This window comes from Ostrea edulis, chromosome 3, assembly GCF_947568905.1.
Source record: "Ostrea edulis chromosome 3, xbOstEdul1.1, whole genome shotgun sequence".
In the NCBI taxonomy this organism is placed as follows: Eukaryota; Metazoa; Mollusca; class Bivalvia; order Ostreida; family Ostreidae; genus Ostrea; species Ostrea edulis.
This window is the reverse complement of record NC_079166.1, coordinates 21,294,934-21,316,172: the sequence shown is the minus strand read 5'-3', so window position 1 is coordinate 21,316,172 and position 21,239 is coordinate 21,294,934. Positions and strand designations below refer to the sequence as shown.

The following is a 21,239-nucleotide window of genomic DNA, read 5'->3' as shown; positions in this document are numbered from 1 at the left end:
TATTTTACGCTTGGGGGGGGGGGGGGGGGGTATATTCTTACCTAGGATTGCCTTCGCTTCTGAAAATTGAAGCTGATGCATACCAGTTCTAAAGGGGGCTCTTTCACCATGTGGATACTAATATCGGTTTGTAATGTATATACCAACAGTAATTTACCTATTGCTTTTTCAAACATCTTGATAAAAGATTGTAGTATGATCCATGATGTCGTGTACAGTGATGGTACTATTCCTATCGATTCTTCCAAGTCGTTAAAACTTAAAGAAATGCATATACCCTAGCGAGTTAGAGATGGTTGTTAGGAGAGAGATTCAACAGTGTGAAGAAATCATATGTCTTTCTACTTGAAAGGTAAAAATTGCGAACAGTGGTCAATCTCATATATCTTACATGTAAACATGGACCCCTGGATATACCGCAGTTGGAATCGGGTGTCTAGGAGGATTAAGCATTCCCTGTCGATTGGTCACATCCGCCATGATTTCTATTTATTGATCAGGTAAACGAAGGAATTCATCTCTGTTTATTTCTTTCTCTCCTACTTCCTGTATAAGTCTTTACTTTTTCTCTTTTATATACATAAGAAGTACATCCCTATAGACTCCATCCCTTTTGCTGATTGCGACATAAACGTTTTTGTCATCCTAAGTCATTGTCATCAAATACCTATAATAAAATTTTCTGTTTCTAGATATAATATTACTTTTCAATGTTGTTCCCGAACTTATTGTCCCTCTTTTTTATGATTATCAACGAATTCCTGAATTTGTTTTCAGGAAGAAAAAACAACGCGCAATACATGTAACACATATGGGTTATTGTAAATTATTACTCTCATGAGCACCATACATGATCTAAATATAACTGAACTTGATCCGAGGGATGACGATCTTTAAACTGAGATTACTGCACATATAGACATGCTTGGCAACATGGACAGACGTACTTAAAATGTGTTTAGTTCCACGCGACATTTATGCATGTATCGGTGAGTGAAGGTTTACAATAAGGTATTTTACTGAAGCTATGGAATATGTTTTGATATCTATAAAAACAAAATGTGGTTTGTATCGTGTTATCTAGCAAACAAATAATCCATTACATTGTGATACCATTATGATTGATCATTTCAGTTCGTTTTAGTAATGCCTAAGCATTTATTTACGTAATTGACAGCATTGGGGATTATTTAAAAAGGTTCGCACTTGAGATTTGGAGTAATGCCATTTTTTGGGAAGTGTATCTCTTAGTTCAACATTAAAGGAGAATTGAAAAATTAAAAAAGAAAAATTGGGGTCACAATGGTTGTTATTGAGCTACAGTGTTCTAAAATGGTCTTTATGTCTCCTCTGAGAAGAAACCGTCCAAGCAGTAACAGATAACCAAACACTGTAATGCAGTTTTGTCGAATATGTCATTTATTGAATGACATAAGGTAAATTGTTAAGCAAAATGTATAAAAACCATTAAGGGGGGTCACCTGAATAAGGAATACCTGCTGAAACATGTACACAGAGGTCAGGTAAAGTGAGATCCCCCATTGAGACTGACTACAAAAATACAGGTAGTGAAAGTACAATTTCAAGTTATAGAGTACATGGAATATGCATACAATATATACATAAATGAGTTAATCCTTGGAGGCGTCCAAAAATTGCGCCACAAGACCTCACACAGTGAGGGATTGACGCCAACCAAGGAAAGAAAGAAGAAAACAAAAAATAAACAAACCAAATAAAGTAACTTGTACCGATATTCTACATTGTCATTGAATGTATACACACATTGGGACATGAAATATTTTGCACATGTCAGCAGATCTATGACTTAGGAAATACAGTTTATCATAATACACACATACTGAAGTAACAAGGGTTGTTATGCACTTTTTACAATTGAAAGTGGTTAGCCAGCAAGGGAAAGCCAAGAAATTGTGAGGGATATTTAGTATATTCATATACTGGTAATATGAAAGTCCCAATGCTGAGACATGCAGCCAAATGCTGGCCATGACTCTTATGGACTTGATTTCAGGATTTGCTAAGTATTTTGCAGTTAAAATTTATCCAGTTATACTTGATTTGTCTGTTGGTTTCAACACAGCATAAGCAACATAAATCAATCATTACATGAAATTCATACATGATCATGTCTTCCAACTCTACGGAAAAAAAGTTTAATATCAGTAATGAAAATAGATAATGACCTTTTTGCACTTGATTTACGAAAACATTCATGATATCAAATTTCAGAGTTTAAAAAGACTTACATGTATTAGAGGTAATGCCAATTTATAAAATTTCACAGAAATTTCAAGGTTTTGAATTCTATAATAGAGCTTTAAAAATTGGGAGTTAGAGACCATATTTTTTAATTATTGACGAAAATAACCAGTAAATATTTAGTTGTAGCATCCTGCGCAGTTGTCCTCAAAAGCTTAGAAGCTATCTTCCTAAGATTAACATTAAGTAACAATTCCTTTTATATGCAGCCAGTGTAGATCCGGGATAGAATAGTTCATCAGTATCCCTTGGTTGTCGTAAGAGGCGGTTAAACGGAGTGTTCATTTGGATGAGAGCGCAAAAATCAAGGTCCTGCACCACAAGCAGACGTCGAACATTAAAGATTCCTCCTGCCCAAAGGCCATAAGCTCGGAACACAAACCTAAACTTTGTAGTCCCTTTTCCGGCAGCGGTGATGTCTCCATATAAAATATGCTAGGGTTCCTCATTGACAATACGTCCGTGGTCTTTGGTGATCAGCTCTTCCAACAGTTTGTTGGAATGCCCATGGGCACGAATTGTGCCCCTTTGTTAGCTGACCTGTTTCTATTTTCATATGAAGCAGAGTTTATTTAAAAAACTTCTACATGAGAAGAAAAATCTCTCGCCGTGGCCTTCAATTCGACATTTCGATATATCGATGCCGTTTTGTCTATAAACAATAATAACTTGCATTCATATGCCGATTCGATATATCCCTGTAAGCTCGAAATAAAAGACACCACAGATTTGTTCACTTCTGCTTCAAACTTAGATATTTTATAGGAAGTAGACATTAACGGCAAACTGACAACTCAACTGCATGACAAACGGGATGATTTCAGCTTCTTCATCGTCAACTTCCCATAATTATGTAGCAATATCCCATTATCACCTGCATATGGTATTTATTTATCTCAACTGATTCGATACACAAGAGCTTATTCCGGGCATGGTCAGTTTTTAAATCGAGACAAGGTACTGACAAACAAGATTTCAAAAATCTCGATTTAAGTCAGCATTTAACAAATTATATGGTTGTTATAACGATCGAGTTCATCAATACAACCTATCATTGAATCAAATGTTGTCTGACGGGTTTCATACCGATTGTTAGGCCTTTCTTGGCACACTTATTTTGACTACGGATCTTGAATTGAATTAATAATTAAGCTTTACGTATGTAAAATGAAAACAAAACTCTTGATAAACTTTTGTTATTTTATGTTTACGGGTTTCAAAATTGTTGGAATTTATTCTGGGGTATGGACGACATGCATGTTTTATACTTCGTGGATAAGTTTATTCATTGTGCTGAACAAGGTCAGTAAATTATGTATTTCATTATATTAAAAAATGTTGACTCTGACAAGTAAAGGTAAAGGGAACTGGAATTACTTTTGGTCGTTGGTCAAATGTTGCAGATTGGCTTCAAATTGTGTCTGATTACAACAATATGCACAATATTTCCCTTATCATTCCAAAGTACCAAACTGTCGTACCTTACGTAATGTCCTAATCACACAGTTCATTCAGATGACCCAGTTATCTATTGAGGTTTTTTTATGACAATGCATTGAAGTCTTATCAGACTTTATAGTACACTTCATCGGTAAATATGCCTAATATGTATGTTGCCGACATGTCAGAATTATTAGATAAATGACATAGTACGTAAGAAAATAAACAATATGCCAGAGTAAAGCGTGCTAACGTTTGCACTTATTGATGCATATAAATCTATAGAAAATGCATAAACTTATCCTCAAAAACTTCAAAAGCATTCACAGATTAAGTATTTACATGTACAGACAATTTTAAGGTTTGCTTCAAACGTCCACCATTTTTATTCAGTGTAAATATAAAAAAAGGTGAAAAAAATTCCTGTTTACATTTTTGCAGGTTTATAGGAAAATATGCTTAATTTTCCACTTGAACGTCAATGTCAATCATGTAATTTACGGATCTTGAATAAATGAGGTCTTTTAAATAGCCACACGAAAATAGAAGAACATATTAAGATCTCCTCATTCAATATCAGAGTGCAGGGATATAAGTTTATCAGCAGCCATTCTAACACCATTTCTGCAGTAGGTAGTGTGATACCGTCCTGTTGAAATCATATATTATTACTCTATAACACTCGTCAATCTAAAGCCCGAAGTTTCCAAGTGGTCGGTTTTCCTCAGGTAAGTTAGGTGAAGGGCGGAGATCATTTTAGGCAGAAGTAAAACCCCGATGGAACGCTATTAACCTGTTTATATCATCCTGAATACCCATGATGTTTTCTGTGTTACCTGTATTACCTGTGCGTTTTCGCAAGATTAATAAATTTAGGATAGTCAATATTTCTTGTGCAGGTTGATCGAGATGTTGATAGTCAATTCTAACGAATCAAACAGATCAAAGCTCGGTAAATTTATTCTGCATGAATGAGAACGTTAAACATTGAACAATTAGGCAGACAGTTTCTTCATACATGTAGTACTAATAAGTAAGCTTCAGGTGTAACAATTGCTCTTTCAAAACCCTCCTCATCGGAAAAAGGTCAGTGATCTCAGCACTGCTTAGCGCTGCCCAAGATGTTACTTCCGGCTATATAGTTGTTTTCCTTCATAATAAATGGTTTTGATGTTCCCCCAAAACATATATTTTGTTTATCTACCTGTGCATAAAAACTAGAAAGTACTTGATCGGAAAATCAGAAAACATCGGTTAAATTATGGTTTTAAGCATCCATTTTGCAAATGGAAAAAGGAAGAGGAGATATGAATGCCAGTGCTTTTTAAATGTTGCATAATAGAGATTCCATAAGTAAGCTTTTAGTCATACTGAAGTGTTCGATGACGATGTAATTATTACCACGCTGTAACACGTTTCATAGTCAATAAGGATGGGGATGTGGTCCATTCGTTTGAAGTAAATTTAAGAGGATCAACCAAAATACACACTGCATTTGAAATATCTCATAAAGCAAAAATATTGCAATGAAATAAATAGCACTATCAACAGCGCACTTCCTTATTCACTCGAATCTGCACTATTGAAGTGTTTAGGCGGTTTGATACAAGACCATAGTATCGAAATAATTGATCATGGAGTGGCTTTTAGCTGCATGCAAATTATCCTCATCAGTAATATACTTATACTTTACAATTATCATTCAATTTGATTATTTCATAGTTGAGGATGTGATAAATTCCTTGATTTCTTTAGTGCTTTATATGCCATAATAGTTAGAATAGAGAAAACATCTTTATTTCTCTCGGTGATGCACCAGTATTTTGAAAGATTTTGCTTTATTTTTCGAATTATGGGGTTGTATTTGGTGAAAATAACCAAGTGGTATATCCTATCTCTTGCTTCTATTGACACCTGATAACAGTGGTTTGAGCGTTGACATCAAGTACCACTTGATGTTCTGATTGAGTTCATTCATCACTATAACCCCTCTTTAGAAGCGTTGTTTTGATTTATTCAAGGTTTTCTTAAATTACACCCCAATGTTTCTCATTGGCGTTTTATCTCACCTTTAATAATCCCTTGCAGGACATATGTCATGCTTTTAAAAAGTAGCCAATTATGATAATTTACCTTCCCTATGCCTATTATAATTACTATTAATCCTTATAATGCTAGAGCTTTTACTTCGAAGTTATGATACTTGTCTATGAATTGAATTTGGTTGTATCCCTCTAGTCGATATATCCCTAGTCAATTCAGTAGGGATGTGCATGTGGTACCATGATGTCACATGCGCCATCATGAACAACTGAGTTTGCGTATAGACGATGAAAGAGTGATTCTTTGTAACGATAAATAACGAATATGTCGATATGTTTTTGCTTGATTGTTTTGCGTCTCGTTGATACTTTTTCACCCATATTGAGACGTCACCAGCTGTAGGTGATGTACCATACATTTTGAAGTTTTGTTGGGGTTCATGGTCGTAGCACTGAGGTTTATTTAACGTGCTTACGCTTGCTGCAACACAGTACCTCCGTTTTTAAGGTCATATCCGAAAGACTCGTGATTTTCAATATTAAATGCTAGCGTTTTGTTTCGAAGGAGCAATCACTACCCATGTTAACGTTTCAGAATTGATGTGGTCATGATACGAGTGGGAATCGAACTCCCGGCTAAGAAGCAAAAACTCAAACTCCGATCTACAGCGACCGGTCGATGAACATTTCAACATTTGTATCGTCAACGTACATTAATATATGTTTAAACCACCAACTGTGCCCGAATCACGATTTATGTAAATGCATAAAAGCGATGATGGGGTGATCGTGAACGGTAGGATTGCCGGTTGAACACGTTTTACTCATTTTCTTACTTAAATAATGTTTTTCATTCAAATGGAGATGTCACTATTGTCGACGGATAATTTCAAATTTGAGGCCTGTTCTCGGTGCTTACAGCCTTTGAGCAGGGACTTATCTTAATTGTGTCACACCTACCACAATGACTCGGTTTTTGCGGTCTCATCTGTCATTTAGTTCCCCTTACGACAAGCAAATTGATACTGAAACCTATTCTAACCCAGATCTCCAGGGTTATTCATATTGTTCATATGTATTACCATCATAAATAAGATACATCATTTTAATTGCTTTTTTATTTAAAAGGATATATTTCTTAGAGTATCAAAATGATTAAATCCAGCAATATTGCCCAGATCCATATTAACGAGAACCCTCCCACCCGCCCATCCCCACCCTCACCCCACCCCTAAAGAGAGCGAAATCAGAATTTGCAGTTTACGGACGATTTCAAGTGATGAATAACATTTCCCTTTTTAAGCTATGTTCTAGCCACTGAGAAACTCAACGAAACCATATGTGTGTGTGGAGGGGGGGGGGTCTACAAACCAATTGAAAAAACACACACATAATGTTTCTGTGGTGTGGATAGTCCAGTCATCAACATGTAGGAAGCAAATTACCTGGAGTGCATCACACGCAGTCAAACTTCCATAGAATATAATTTGAATGTCTGCGTATGATCACATTCTAAATCAAGCCAGGCTACAAAAAAAATTCATATGAAAGGAGTTTCAAAAGTTTCGTACAAAGTCAGCATTAAGCAAATTTCATGGTCATTATAATGATCTAGTTTACCAATATAATATATCGTTAGATTAAATGCTTTCAACGTGTTTAATCAAAAATTGTGCAGTTTATGACCTGCCTTAACATGTATGCGATAAGGGACTTAACTCAAATAAAATATGTTGGGTGCTTCTAGGGATATCAATGTTATAAACAGTGCACCAAAACCTTTTAGAATCATCGACCAAACGCTGTACTGTGTGGTAGGACAGAATAATGCCATGTTTTGTTCGTCATATGTACGTTAGTTTAGTGATAGTTGGTTTCTCTGTTTTTACATTGACATCTATGTAAATATGATATCGTCCTGGAGAAGGGACAGGCCGTCCTGAACATTTTATTTGGGTCATTGATCATTTTAATGCGTTTGAATCCTTATTTATTTGGCCTCGTATATACTATTAGATCGGACACCCTGGGTGTTTAGTATAGTTGATTTTAGTGTTTTATGTGCAGTTGTATATCAGGTTTACTTGAATTATTTCTGTGTTACGTAATAATATAATTATCCAATCATAAATGACTGGATTACCACTTGAAACACTTCAATTTGATATAGAATAGATAAATTGTGTAAGTGAACGTCATTTTTGTTCTACATATTTCTGATATGTTTTCCTTTCTGTACTTACTGAATCACTTTTTTAATTCATAGTTACATACAAACAATGTATATGGACCACGTGCACATAGTGCAACTTAAAAGTAGGCCTCTGTAAATTGCTCTTCCAGACTATCAATGACATTGCTGTTAATGTATGATTAATAGTTCATTAGGCTGCTGATCGTGCCCATCATCTTCATCTTGTGTACATGGGGTGTTGGGTTCTTTACAAATATTATGCAAAACGGAACAAGCCAAAATAACAGTGCATGCCTTCTTGGATGTCATGCGGACTTCATCATGTAGGACAGGAAATCTCTTGAATTGCTTAATCCTTATTATATCATGTATTTTGTTTTCTTGTGAACTCTAAATCTGTATCGTCAATTGTTATTTGTTATTATAGTAGTTGTGAGATTGATCATACATTGGTACTTTACAATAATGTTATACAATGTATACAAGACCAGCTTCTCGATTTGTAAAGATATTCTGATGAGAAATAAGTATTGAATATCATGTATCAGTAGTAATCAATGATGACGAAGGCCAAAATAGTGAAAATACAATGTACTGGTAATCTACTGATACCTTTACTGATTATTAAAACCAATTACGGTAGTCTGAAATCATATTCAAAAGACAAGTGAGATGAAATAAATGAAGAATGTTTATCGAAAACAACTTTAAAGACAGAAACAACCTTCACTTGTTGTTTTGAATATCTTTAACAAATATAGGTGAAAATAACTAAGAGTGATCAACCTCGTGAATCCAATAAGCAATACAAAATAAAGAGTTCAGCAAACACGGACCATTGGACACATCATATGTGGGACCAGGTGCCTAGGAGGAGTAATGTAAAACTTATACGGTACCAATTTTGATGCACCAGATGCGCATTTCGACAAATAATGTCTCTTCAGTGATGCTCAACCGAAAAGCATCCCCTGTCGATTTGTCACACCCGCCGTGATCCCTATATCTTGATCAGGCAAACGGAGTCATCAGCAGCCAAATCAGTGTGCCACGAACGGTGTAACAATCGGTATGAAACACGTAATAGCGATGAATATTCATTAGTCATTAATTGCTCAAAACAATCTTAAGAAATACTCTGTCAACGTTATCATAAGCCCCTAATCAAGCCGTTATCACCGAGGAATCATTTATTCTGGTGAAGGAAATTTTTCTGTAGTATCAAGGGATTTCTGTGTTGTTGGAATGCAAGGTGAAGATAACGAACAGTGATCAATCTCATAACTCCCATAAGCAATACAGAATTGATAGTTGGGCAAACGCGGACCCCTGGACACACCAGAGATGGGATCAGGTGCCTAGGAGGGGTAAGCATGCCCTATTGACCGGTCACACCCGCCGTGAGCCCTATATCCTGATCAGGTAAACGGAGTTATCAGCAGTCAAAATCAGTGTGCCAAGAACAGCTTAACAATCGGTATGAAACACGTCAGACAGCATTTGACCCAATGCGAGGTGGAATGTAATTTTGTGGATGTTTTCTATATATTGAGAGGTTATAACACTATCCTCTTTTGTTGCATGTCAAGTTCGTGAAATAGGAGTTAATGGACTAAAAGTCCATGAAAATTAAAACTCGTGAAATTTATTTACTCCTCGAAAATACATAATTGAGAGTGTAGCTGAACTACAATATGGTAAAATGTTATATATATATATATATATATATATATATATATATATATATATATATATATAAAGCACTAATAATCACAACTAGGTACTGCAAATTTTCGCCCCAGCGACGTACGGCACCCACCGCCTAGCAAGATTGTCAAACCTGTGTGTAAGTCCACTCGGCCACAACGACTTCCCTAAAAAGGAAGTGTTGTTATGCTCCTAAAACGCTATTTATATACACTGATGCAATCTCACACAGTCGCTGTGACATTCAGTGTTTAATATATTTTATAAGGAGAGTGGATCCCTCGATGCAATTGTATATAATATAAAGCACAGACAAACAATTCTAACATCCAACCTTACGTTTACCCCTAGGATCTAAGCGATACATGTGGAAATCAATTAATTGATATATAAAGCACTAAATAATCACAACTAGGTACTGACAATTTTCGCCCCACCCCGGGGTCGAACCAGCGACGTACAGCACCCACCGCCTAGCAGGATTGTCAAACCAGCGCGTAAGTCCACTTGGCCACAACGACTTCCCTAAAAAGGGAAGTTTTGTTATGCTCCTAAAGCGCTACTTATATATGCCTGCAACACTTTTACACTTGTATTCGTAATAATAACAGGGGGTGCTTATTCCTCCTAGGTACCTGATCCCACCTCTTTGTCCAGGGGTCCGTGTTTGCCCAACTATCAATTTTGTATTGCGTGTAGGAGTTAGGAGATTGATCACTGTTCGTTATCTTTACCTTGCATGATTGATTAGATGGATCTTTCGTCCTTATCTCCATCTTTTTATTTATCTTTACAGTAGACATTTAAATATCTTCCTTCCAAAGAATCGTATATGCTGTTATAATTTCACAGTTGCATATATGAGGATTGTTGATAGTTATCTTGATATCTCCGTATTTCTCACACATACATCATTTACTTGTAACATAGCCTAATGTCACATCATCTGTTCATACTGATTTTGTCTACATATTGTTCCGTTTACCTGATGAGGATATAGGTTCACGACAGGTGTGCCCGTTCTGTAGATGTTTACTTTTCTAGACACAAGTTTCTACCTCTGATGTGCCTAAGGATCTGTGTTTATCCAACTTTTATTTTTGTATCATTTATAGGATTTATTACATTGATCATTGTTCGTTATCATCTCTTGTTCATTTATCTGGTACATTTGTATTTTACCGTTATAATTATTAAGCCGAAATACGTTGCGAATATAGTCTACAAGTTGTATTTAAGCAGTGTAAACAAGCTGTTATATTTCCTGGGTTATTCAAAATGTCGAGTAAATTAATATCAATAGGAAAAGTGCAAATTTCATATAAATTTTAAAGGTTTTCAATCATCATTAAGTTTATTTTCCGCATTTATTTGGCAGAGCCTCGGTTATTCCCTGCCTTATTGACAACATTTCCCTTCCTGTTTATCTGAATATATGCTAAATGTTTTAATGAAATATCTCCTAAAACTGGTATTATGATTTATTATTCAATAGAGAATTATATATGAAGATAATGTGACATAAATCTAAATACACGTCTGAACATCATATGACAACTAAGCAAATGTAAAATCTTCCAGTCTTTCGCATGAAAAACTCAACATTTAGATAAGGTAATGATTAGCTGTACTTGATAACCAGTCAAATTGTATCATTGTATGGATTTATTTTAAGCATCCATTTCCGCATTTTGCATGAAATAGATTCTTTCACGAATTCTGGAACATTGTCATTATTTTCGATGATATAATTGTGCTTTCTACATTGAAGGAGAATCATGGGGTGAAAAGACAAAAAAAAAAACAAAACAGGAATCACAGTGTTTTTTTTTTTTAGGTTAAGTGTATTGAATATGAACGTTTGTGTTTCACATTTATTGATAAATCATACTCTTCAAGTTTATATGTCTGTTGGAGTCAACACAAAACAGGCAACATCGATTACAAAGTTCATTAGCTGTTTAGAATATTCTGAAAAACCTATGTTTTTATACTTGCATTTACTTTCTGGTACAAAAATTTCATTTCTCAAAGAGATTTAACATGTCTTAGATAACCTTTTGTAGTTTTGTCTACTCATAGTAACGATCCATCTCACTGGGATTCGGATTAAATATTTCCTCAGTAAGAGGCAAATAAACAGGACAGTCTTTCAGATGAGACCACACAAACCGATACCTCGTGTCAAAGGTATGATACAATAAATATATCCTGCTCAAAGGCCGTAACAGCCGAAAATAGACCTTTATTTTACAGCCCTTCACCGGCAACGGTGACGTCACCACATGAGTTTCGAATTCTAGAGCGGGACATTAAACAATATATAATCAAATATTTACGTTTTCGTACAAAATATCGGAAATAAAACTCGGTTTTCTGTTTGAATGAGTACTTCAATGAAATTAAATAATTTGTGGCATTTTGAGAAGTCTCTAGTACTAGTATTATAAATTACGAAATTGAAATACACATCCAGGACTATAATTTCTTACGATAAATGTTGCCTGACGTATTTCATACCGATTTTAGGCCGTTCTTGGCACATTTAGTTTGGCTTCGGATAACTCCGTTTACTTGATCAAGATATAGGGTTCATGGTGAGTGCAACCGGTCGACAGGAGATGCTTACTTCTCCTGGGTTCATGATCTCACCTCTGGTATATCCATATTTTTTTGTATTGTTTATAGAAGTTTGTTATCTTCACCTTTCATTGCATGCAAGCAATACTGTAAAAATGTTCAGTATGATGAACTGTTGATTAATACTGGTGTATAAACATGTTCTAGACTTTTTCAAATTTGAATCAAAATAAAATGTTCAACTAAATAGGTATGACATAATAAACATATGATATGCTTGGACTATGAAATGAAGTTAGTTGTTTGTTTGTTTTACTTTCCATCGAAATAATGTTCACTGTTAATGAGTCATAGCCAATTTTAGGTACAATACTACAAATTAAAGGTAATGTTTAGTGCTTACGACCGTTTCAGGTAGCTTTTTTATCATTGCAACGCCTGTCGCAAACACAATACCTTCTTTATTAAGGTCATATTCAAAAGACCTGCGATTACCACTTCTAAATGTCAAGCGTTTGGCGAATGAGTAATCACTACATGTGATTACGCCCTAGGTTTGAAGCAACCATGACAAGAGCGGGCTATCCTGGTTAAGAAGGGAACGCCCCACCACTGAGTCACCGCTGCCGGTTCCAATGAAGTAAGTATTTGACCAGTACCCATATACGTATATTCAGTTAAAGCATCTTGCGCAGTTGTGCTCAAAACCAAGGACCTAACTTCCTTCAGTGGCTTGTGGAAATTAGTAATGCTGCTTTTTTCATAGAACATGCATATTTTGTAGTATGTATAGTCGGTTGAAGAGCCAACTAGCTCATGATATCTGCTGACTGTCAGTAGCTCCAACTTTAAATAAAACATTAACTTTACCATGGTAGGATTTTTGTACTGTCTAGCATGTCTGGCGTGTTGTATACTAATTTCATATGAACCTTATTTCACGTCTGGTGTTTTCAGGCATCTGTGTTTGCTCTGTAGTTTTAATTAGGATTCATACTATTGAAAAATATTCGTTATTTTGACTTTTTGGCATTGCAAGCCTATACATAGCTTAAACTATTTGAAGTTCCGTTACTATATGAATAGTGCATGAAGGTGGGGATAAAATTGAAAATGTTCACCCCGAGAAAACCATTGTCAACTGAGGTTAACAATGATTTCTCAAGGGGTGAATATTTTAGATGATACCCTCAGCTACATGCAATATTTGCTTTATTATACTGAAGACTTACATTTGTTGACATTTGATCAATCACCGTCATGCGATAGTTTGTATATCGATGTGGGTATTTGTGTTTATTACAAACGCTAAAACGACGTTGTCTAACAATCTACGGCGAACCGTACGCGCAGAAATTTGACGCGTGTGATCGTTTTTTCTATAATATCACCCATTTTCAAGTACCGTTACCCGTTGCTAGATACTATCACCCTTTAGCTCGTGCTTTCTCTTCTCAGGGGGTAACAATATGTTTTATCATATGCGTCTCGACCAATCAGATTCGAGTATTTTACATGAAAATATAATAAATCCAAATATTTCATTTTCATAGCTAATGCCGTTAAGTTTTCAGACTTGTTTTTATTTTATTAGTTTTGTATTTTCATATGAGTTATGGGCTTGGTCGCTGCTCTTTGTTTTAACCTTTTCATTTCACCAAGTAACTCTCATTTTCCGTATCATAATGAAACAGTGTCATCAATTATGGTAGTAAAGCATTAAACTATAAGATACGGAACATAATTTATTGATTCAATAATGATTCGATCATAGGAAATAGAAATTCATTAAAGAAGAAACTTGCTTTCAGCATGCCATACCATTACACCACATGAAAAACCATACTATTCCTTCCAGTAAGCCATTCCTTTAATTTTATTAATGACTCATATACAACAATGCATACACCTCTCTTCTCCAACATTACAGTTCAATATGTCTATCTTTACTCTTCACGAAAATATCAACTGCTTTCATACATTTTGTATCAGAACATGACAGATGAGGTACCAATGAAATGTGAATTCTAAACAAAATCAAGAACCTTTTGTAAATTCGAAATCACAAATTCTTTCTCAAATCAACAACATCTGTGTTTGCTCTGTATTCTCAGCTAGAATTCATAATATTGATTACTGTTCGTTATCTTCACTTTTTGGTACTCCCATTACCTTTACTTAGCTTGCCGTTTTCAAAGGTCAATTACATTCAAATCTTTCACTTCCATAGGTAATGAGGTTAAGTTTTCAGGCTTGTTTTTGTGATATTAGTTTTGTATTATTTATAGGAGTTATGAGCTTGATAGCTTTTCTTTGTTTTAACATTTTCATTTCACCAAGGGACTCTCGTTTTTCGTAGTATAATGAAACAGTGTCATAAAATGTGTCACAAACCGTACGACTTCTCGATACGTTATATTACCATTTATCACGATTAATTAAATACCCGATTTCTTTTTACTTGATATACAACTGTTTCTTCTGTATCTTTAAGATGAATTTTTCTGGAGTCCCTTGATATGCGAGAGAAAATGCTTTGTGTATAATTAATTTTGAATCAAAACAAGCTTCTGACAAATTGATTAATGAGGTCGAGGCCACTGCTGGTGGACTGCTAGTCGTCGATGGTCTCTACAGCCGAATAGCTAAGTACTTCGTTACTATCTTGAAAATACGAATGTATATTTCGCTTATGTGATAAAACTCAGGAATTCATTTCAAAATTAAGGACTATCTCCCTCATGCATAGCTCTCATCCTCAGACGAATTCGACTCCAGTCTTTGGCAATTTGTTTTTTTTTTTTTTTTTACTTCTTACAAATTTATTGTTATTTCGGATTTCCAATATTTCAGCTTGAGCATCACTGAAGAGACATTTTTTTGTCGAAATGCGCATCTGGTGCATCAAAATTAGTACCGTATAAGTTTTACATGTTACAGAGTTTCATTTGAAGTAAACATTTCGCTATTCTATTTTAGTTATTATGGTCTAATTTGCAATTGCAAATTATCACTGGGTCTAATACTGTCTGACGTGCTTCATACCAATTGTGAGGTTGTTCTTTATATAATGATTTTGAATAAGAATTACTCCTTTTAAATGATCAAGATAGAGGCAGTGGATTAAACGTGAAGATAAAAAAAGTGATCAATCTCATAAACAAAACAAAATAGATAGTTGCGCAAACGCGTACCCCTGGACACACCAGAAGTGGGTTCAGGTGCTTAGGAGGAGTAAGCATCCCCTGTCGACCGGTCATACCCATAATCCCTATATCTTGATCAGGTAAAAGGAGTTATCCGTAGCCAAAATTAGTGTGGATGTCACTTGTAATAAGGAAATGAAGAGATTTTATCCGCATATGTATTTGAGTGCTTCGCATTAACATTTACATATCGACTTTCTATCTGAGTTCAAAGCTGAACTTACAAACTACTTATGGGGGACTATTATGGGGTGATCAAAGTCTTAAACACATCCATTGAAGAAGATTGCTAATGCTGAAACTATCAGATATATTACACTCTGTCAATCGGTGTTGATTATCAATTCAAAAATATACAACACTTTTTCGAACTTTGTTCTAAATTTTAGATTTAGCCATGTCCCGTAAGGAAAATTATTTTCATTTTAATAATACGATTACCCCAAAATGGTAAACAGTGTGTTGGGTGTATTCAATAATGAAATTAGGGTTCCATTCAATATATTTGAATTCCAAATGTTCTTTTCGAAAAAAAAAATGATTTTCATTTCTATTTGATATGAGCTACATGAACAAAGGTTCTTGAACTTGTAGCAAATGATTGATACTGCATTGGTATCTTTTTTAGAACGTTCGTTTGTGAATATTACTATAAAAATTGTTTTATTGTGGTGATTTCAACGACACTGAGAAACAGCATTTATACAACAGTTAATATTTTTCTTGCATATATTGTGACGCAATATGTCTGAAGTTTCTACTGCATAGAAGTTAATATCTTCGTGAAGAGCATTATATAAGAGTTTGATATAACCAAAGAAATAAAAATAAATCAGTGTGAAGTTCATGTTATTAAAGTTTCACCATAACCAAAAGGTGATTCTTTTTTCGTTTATGAAAAATCAATATTGAACAAACATTTATTCCTAGGCATTCAATACTTCTGCTTAGGTCATTGAAGTTTATGTCCAAAGATTGCTTTATATTTGTAGTTGAGTCGTCTCCATTGAACAGAATCTAAGTAGGAATGTTCGAATTCCTATATGAATGAATATAAGTACACCTGAAAATGCTGCAAGGCAGATGATGCCGACCGTCAGGAAATCCTTGAAATCTTCGTCATCCTTAATGACAGCGTGGCTTTTGATCTTGCCATTGGGGTAAATACTATTTCCTTGAAACATACACATAATCATAGAAACAGCTTTATGAAATGCTGACATGCTATATATTTTGCATTGCTTGTAGGAGTTATGAGATTAATCATTGTTCGTTATCTTCACCTTTCATGGTATTTTAAAAGGAGTACGTTGTCGTAGAAAAATAAATTCTTGAGGACAGTGGCTGATTTTGCAATTAATGGAAATATTTTTCAAAGGAGATAAATTACTAAACTTCAGGATTGGAATGCGAGAATAGAATCCTAATGCCTGTGTTGATCTCTCCGTGTGTTTCCAAAAGTACGGACACAATCTTTACCTCTGTGTACATGATATTAGCATATTGTGATCTTTTTTTCAATAGTCTAGGCCCGTTTGTAAAGCCCTCAAAAGTAACAATAAACACTGACTGCACTTCTTCAGAATTAAAAGACAACGTAATGTAAAATCTGGGATTTAGGTTTTTTTTCAAGTTTTAAAATACATAAAAATATTTCTTGGGATCAGATGAAGTACGGTATACTAGTTATGCCTGTGAAGACACAAAGGAAGTGCGTCAAAACTTGAATTCGGACGTTAAGGGTTAATTGACTTGGGTTATTGGGTGGTTGTACTTTATAATGTACTTTGTTTTCGTCCCATTGAGAATATTTCACTCATTCTGAGATGCTGTAAGTGCATTATATCTTATATATTTTATATTATTATCATTATGAATTATCATTAGAATATCATGAGAATCCAACGCAATCTCAAGTATTTGATTAATTATGAGTGAGTAACCTTTTAATCGTCTGTATCCATCACATGTTAAAACTTGTGATTATTCCAAATGATATTATCAATGCCATGATCATGAAAAAGGACAACATAAAATCATATTTTACCTTCTATATTAGTGGATTTAGATTTCATACCTGTTGCATTATCGTTTGATTTCATAATTGCATATGTATTGACCGTTGATGAAACATTTTCATCTGCAGAAAAGAAATTTCAATAAAAAAAAACATTGGGTTACTGTAAAATACAACCTTTGAAAATTAGAAAGAAAAGAAAATGGGTATTGATCTAACATTCTTTTGGATTTCTATCAAGCGAAAAATAAGAAATTTCGATTTCATAACCATATCTTCTATGAAGAGCAGGAATATATTTTATACATATTTGAAAAGATTCAATACCATGACAGAACATATGTTTTTCATTACATTGTTTGATATCGAAGTTATGAATTTGTAACATTTTCAAACACTTATCGGTGAAATATTTTTCCCCCAGAAATCTCATCCTTGCATTCATAGAACCGATTCATACCTGTTATATATTTGTTAGAACAACCATAAATGTGATGACAATCATTATCGCTACAGTTGCAAGTCAATTGACAATCTTTCCCAAACGACGGAGGTACACATTTCAATCTGCATTCTGGACCATAGAATCCGACTTTACAAGCTGTGCGATAGAGAAATATTTTGCTTAAAATACATGTGTTTAATCTAGAAATTGAAATATATGCTTTAATTTAACTACCAATATAAAGTATGTGTATATACATATATACCTGTACAATTCTTCAAAGATGAGTTCCACTTGTATCCAGCACAACATATTTTCCCACTCACTCTGACAATGCCGAAAATTGCATAAATGTAGAACCTGATTTACATTTTTATCTACATCTAACATATATCTATATACATGTATAAAGTGCAAAAGAACCGCATGATTCAAATATTTTTCATGCATTTGTTATCTAGATTGAATCGAATGAATACTCCCCGTCACAGCTAACTCTATTGATTACTGGATATATATTGTATAAACCTAGAGGACAATAGAACGCTTTTTTGATAAAAATCCTATAACGGGTCTCTGTAGCTCTCGGTTGTTGTAAGATCCTAATGCACGTGATAGAGGCAGTAGTTGTCTTGATAGTTGATTGCATTGTCTTGAAAAATAACCGCTTTTGAGAAGTGTCATTTCTGAATAATGCCTAACGCAGCAATGCAATTAGACGACTGGAAACAGGTGTACCTCAATCTGTAATTGCAGGATAGTGCAATGCTGTTCGGGACACCGCGTGTCGCCTTTGGATCATATATCAAAAACATGATTCAGCAAATTATCAACACGTAGATCATATATGACATCAACAGTGCAGGATTGATCCATCCGATTGCATCATCTTTGCCAACGATTCACAACAGCATTATTTACATCATCCGTCATTTCTGGGATTCGTAAAATATAAGATGTAATCTCTGTTTCGTATGTTTTTATTTTATTGACAGAAAAACAAACCAGAATCAAATTCTTTGATAAGTATTCTAAACCTGCATGTACTGGTATTAAAAAATGTTGGTTAAGTTGTATACGTTACATTACGAAATTATGATGAGTTATCAATGTAAAAGAGCAATATTGGTATCAATTCCAAGTAACCATACATCTAACTATTATATCATTTATTATTATTGACAGTATTTGAAGCACGGAAATGGAGTGTTATTTGGATTAGTGACATCTTAAGCAAAAAAGAGCAAATAGTAATACAAAATCAGCAAACAAATAATTTAAGATACTTGCCACCTTTGCTCATATAGAAGTGAGTTCCTTATTTACAGAATCGTTTGAAAATGAATTAGGAAATGTCCTTACCCAGCACACATTTTTCTTGCTATCAAGGTGTGTTGATGCATGATGGCAATCAAAGCACAATAGATAATAAGATCGTTGATTATCATACTGATAATGTGAAAAATAAAATCCGTAAGTATGCAATAATACTCCTATATAAACTTTGATATGTGTTGATGTGAAACGTACATGACACATTTCCTATATTCTATGCCAACAATCAATAAGGGTGTTTTCCTTGTTTTTACAGGAAATACATAAAACGGGAATGATTCCAATGTATCGACTTGCAAACATGCAATTATGATGACATGAATTGTCCATTTCCTTTTCTACTAGCATTTTATGGGAAATGTTATATTCTCTGAACATTCACCTATATATCAATAATACAATTAGCAAATGTAATTTTATAATGACGAAGTGAAGATAAAGAGCAAACACGTTAGGACAGAAAACCACCATTGGAAGAAATGAAAAAGAAACTCACAATGTGTGACATGAATTACATATAGAATTCATTCACTAATTGAGTGTCCCTTAGAGAAGTGTGATAGACATACATATTTGAGAATAATGCTAAATATCAAAAAAATAATATAGTTTAAGAAAAATGTGAAGATAACGAACAGTGATAAATCCCATAACTCTTATAATGAACACAAAATTAAAAGTACGACAAACAAAGACCAATGAACACACCAGAGGTGGGACAATCTCATGTATCACCATAATGAATAGAAAACAATAATAATAATAATAATATGCTGTATAACAATATGAAAGGTGAAGATAACGAGCAGTGATCAATATCATAACTCCTATAAGAAATACAAAATAGATTGTATGGCAAGCACGGACTGTTTGACACACCATAGGTGAGATCAGGTGCCTAGGAGAAGTAAGCATCCGCTGTCAACGACCGGTCACACAAGCCGTGAGCCCCATATCCTGATCAGGTAAACGGAGTTATCCGTTGTCAAAATCAGTGTGCCAAGAACGGCCTAACAATCGGTAAGAAACACGTCAGACAGCATTTGACCCAATGATAGGTTGTATTGGCAAACTAGATCCTTATAACGACCGTAGAATTTGCAAAATGCTGACTTTAATCGAGGCTCCTGAAACCCCTGTAATATCAACTTGTTTGTCAGTAGATTTCGTCGGTTTAAAAACTGACCATACGCAGAACAAGCTCTTGCGTAGTGAATCAGTTGAGAGATAAAAACACCATATGCATGTGATAATGGAATATTGCTACATATATATGGAAAGTCGATGATGGAGAAGCTGAAATCATCCCGTTTGTATAAAGTTGAGTTGTCAGTTTGCCGTTAATGTTTACTTTCAATAAAATATCTAAGTATGAAGCAGAAGTGGATGGTTCTGTGGTATCTTTATTTGAATATCACAGGGATATATTGAATCGACATATGAATGAAAACTATTATTGTTGTTATTATTATTATTATTATTATAGACAAGAGGTCATCGATATATCTAAATGTTGAATTGAAGGCCACAACAAGAGATTTTGTTCTTCTCACCTTTGAGCGTACATGGTGTATGAAAAGGGTGCTATATGAATATGGTATTATTATTATTCTGACGTAGACGTTTTGAATAAATTCTGTTTCATATGAATATAAAAAAGGTAAGTTAACAAAGGAGCACAAATCGTGCCCATGGGAACTTCAATAGACTGTTGGAAGACCTGATCACCAAAGACAACGAAGATATTGTCAACCAGGAACTCTAGCATATTCTTTTATTTCAACTTCAGAGCACTTGTGCGTGGAATCACATTGGTGTTCAACAAAGTAATTGTTGGATGACTGATCACTAGATATGAATACTTACTTTTTCCATATTTGTTGAAGACGCAGTTGTCGAACATAACGTTTTCTGAAAGCATCCTTCCAACTCTTACCAAATACATGTAACAGCAGTTGAATCAAATTTCAATGACTGTAAATAAAGATCT

At 34.5% G+C, this 21,239-nt stretch overlaps 1 long non-coding RNA gene across 1 annotated transcript; it reads right to left on the bottom strand.

The window, feature by feature from the left end:
- Nucleotides 1-17,374: 17,374 nt before the first annotated feature.
- On the bottom strand, nucleotides 17,375-18,259 carry LOC125675246 (uncharacterized). The gene is made up of 3 exons (XR_007370403.2): nucleotides 18,180-18,259; nucleotides 17,930-18,070; nucleotides 17,375-17,592 (listed from the first exon to the last, which is right to left on the bottom strand). It is a non-coding gene; the product is annotated as an uncharacterized LOC125675246 (long non-coding RNA).
- Nucleotides 18,260-21,239: the final 2,980 nt, after the last annotated feature.